This window comes from Electrophorus electricus, chromosome 2 (genome assembly GCF_041902795.1).
Source record: "Electrophorus electricus isolate QZ-2024a chromosome 2, ASM4190279v1, whole genome shotgun sequence".
In the NCBI taxonomy this organism is placed as follows: domain Eukaryota; kingdom Metazoa; phylum Chordata; class Actinopteri; order Gymnotiformes; family Gymnotidae; genus Electrophorus; species Electrophorus electricus.
In genome coordinates this window covers 6,800,127-6,803,029 of record NC_137498.1, presented here as the reverse complement: position 1 = coordinate 6,803,029, position 2,903 = coordinate 6,800,127, and the positions used below count along the sequence as shown (strand labels likewise).

Below are 2,903 nucleotides of genomic sequence, written 5' to 3'. Positions count from 1 at the left end.
TGAACTTGAAAAGAAACATAAGAGCTCTGGTCAAGTTCATTTGTTCCCAGTTCCTCTCTGCTGGGTGGACATTAGGGTCTGGAGTACTGAAGTAATGCTGTGAGAGTTCTGGAGTCAGTGTGTGTCCACAGTGGTAGTGGAGATCTGGGTGTAGAGTTGTCAGTGTGTGCTGGGAGGTCAGTGGTGTTTCCATAGAGACAAGGATGCTCAGTTTGTGTTTTCTCTTTACTGTACTTCCTCTCACTAAAGGTGAGTGACATGAAACTGTACATATATGTGATAATCTAAAAATGTTATTAAAGTGAGTTGAATCATTCAAGATTTATTTGGCCAAATTAGAATCATAACCTGGCTGGTCTTAGAATGAAAAAGATGATTAAATGGTCCAGAATGCAAACAGACTATATCTTTGCATGAATTAAAGTTTATTAATCAAAAATAAATCAAAAAGTCAAAAGATGTTATTTCAGAAAATGAAAAGACAGGTTGGGGAAAATGAAGGGAAAAAAGAAATACAAAATAAATTGCTAAAAAGAGCTGGGAAAAGTTAAAGAGTAGGACTAATTTTGTTGGAGCGCTTGGCACAGGACAAGGTGAATTTTATAGCCTGCCATGCTCGTCTGAAGAAGATGCGTACTCTCTTCAACTTCTTGCATTCTGAGCCTTTATATTTGAAATAAAAGTAGAATTTTTAAACTTGTGTCCATGGAGTGGATGTATGTAAACTCTGATTATTGATGTGGTGCTTTGATGCTACTCACCAGCTGGGGTGTTCTCCACTTCTCCACTAATAGATTCCCCTACTCCACCCAGATCCTCTCTTACATCTACAGATGCTTTTTTTCCCAAAAAATCAATAAAAATGCAATTACATAATAAAGTACAGGCACATATTTAAAGTGCGCAAACATCATGTCCTACTGTGTGTTCTTAATGTAAAGCTAGATTTATGCAAGAAAGTACATCTGCACCTTCTACATGGGCGCTGTGGTCCAAAGAGCAAATCTCTTCCGTTGACTCTGTGATCATAAAGTCTTCAGCAGTTCTGCTCCGGATGGTACGAACCTCCTTACAGTCCTCCTGTTTCTTGGGTGAGAAATGAGAAATAATCAGTGATGAATTGTAAAGGAAATGAATCATCCATTGACCACACCTGGGCAGTTGAAACCTCACTAATGGACAGCATATTTTGGATTGCCATGTGTACAAGTCAGGGAAATGTGAAGGCAAAATAAATAAAACTGTGGATGCAGTAAAAAAGATGTAGACACTTACACTTTCTCCTAGACTGGCACAGTAATGTTGCTTAAACCAAGCAATGGGAGCAGGGTCTCTATGACTCTTGTGGCTTCTGGTAATAAAATTAGTAATGAAGTTGTCCCTTGGCATCTAGAAAGGGCAGAAGAAAGCTCTATTGTACTGAACGATAACAAAGCTGTTTACTTTCTTTTAAAAAGTCGTAACAGTTTGCATGTGTTTTTGGACATTTAAAAAAAAACTTGAATTTTTAAGAATTAAAGATTTATTTCTAAGAAGTAACTGAATTTGAACTGAAAATTAGGCTTTGATTACAACACAATTTTCTACAAAACAAGGCTTATTTTACATGCTGCATTTGTGCACAGGATTACGTTTGTACCCCAGTTTCATATCTCTATATGGAAAGGAGCAATCAACGCCTGTAGACTTTATTGTTTTATATACAAATGGCCACCCGTAGCTCTATTTCTTCTACAAATGTTAATAAATGTGAATCAAGGTTTGCCTGTTGTCCGACAGTGCATAATGGCCACACTAGTGGTCTTACAGAGGCTTTTCTAAAACAAGCGCAGAAGTCACTTTCCCTTGTCTCAGTCAACGTATTTCATCTAATGGAGTTCGGTTACCCGAATATTTTCAGCTACGTCCCCTTTTATTTATCAAGGTTTCCTTTTGTTAGTTCATTCTCTACTCACTTATTCCGCATTTGAAAATATTTGTGCGGTCCGTTAAATTAAACAGCTGTGACGGCCCGAGTGCCGCAGGTCCCACAAACTCGCTTGACAGACGTTTATTAGACGAACACAGTGGCGCTCACACGAAACAGGCAAGATGAACATGAGCAACGTTGAACACAGCTTACAAACATAAAGTGAACATTAGCGAACACAGACCGACAGGGATACACACACCAACCGGGGTTTAAACACACACAGACATTAGGAGAATAACCCGGTGCAGGTGTGCGTAACTACATAGTCGTGGTTTCACACAAGACCATGAACTCCCACTGCAGGCGGCGGGCCGTACCACGTGACTAGTGGGGCGGGGAGCTCACTATCAGCCCACTAATTAGTTCTCCGTTCAGTCAAAAGTTCTCCATCATTAAAATGTGTGTTCTCATTTTAAATTCGCATATTGGCTACTTGTTTATAATACGATTCCGTTATCAAATATTTAGTATCTGCCTTTGTAGATAAAATTAAATTCTACTTACGTTTTGTTTTCGCTTCTCAGTACCTCTTATGCGTGAAGAATTGTTTGTAGTCTCTGTTGATGTTTTGTCTAAAATGATCGTCATCGGCAAATCCACTCAATAAACTGATCTGGGGTCAGAAATAAAATGACACAAATTATGACATAATCGAGCGCTAAATTCTGTTCAGTGCTTGTTTAGAACAATGAAAAAAGTGCAGCTAAAATGACATTATAGTCTCATATCAGAAATCACACCATCACATTTTAAAATAATTTCCCCCTCTTTATGCTATCATTTTATCAGGCTCAGATTAAAAAATCTAAATAAATAAAGTAAATATAACCTATACATGTAAACTATATATTCATTAATTAGTAATCATTCCACATACGTACAATTCACTCACTCTGTATTTGTTATAATCCAAAGTCATTTGAACACTCAT

General features: G+C 37.7%; 1 long non-coding RNA gene across 1 annotated transcript; it reads right to left on the bottom strand.

The window, feature by feature from the left end:
* Positions 1–418: 418 nt before the first annotated feature.
* LOC145660007 (uncharacterized) lies at positions 419–1,056 on the bottom strand. The gene is made up of 3 exons (XR_014126224.1): positions 972–1,056; positions 762–836; positions 419–663 (listed from the first exon to the last, which is right to left on the bottom strand). It is a non-coding gene; the product is annotated as an uncharacterized LOC145660007 (long non-coding RNA).
* Between the last annotated feature and the right edge of the window lie 1,847 nt (positions 1,057–2,903).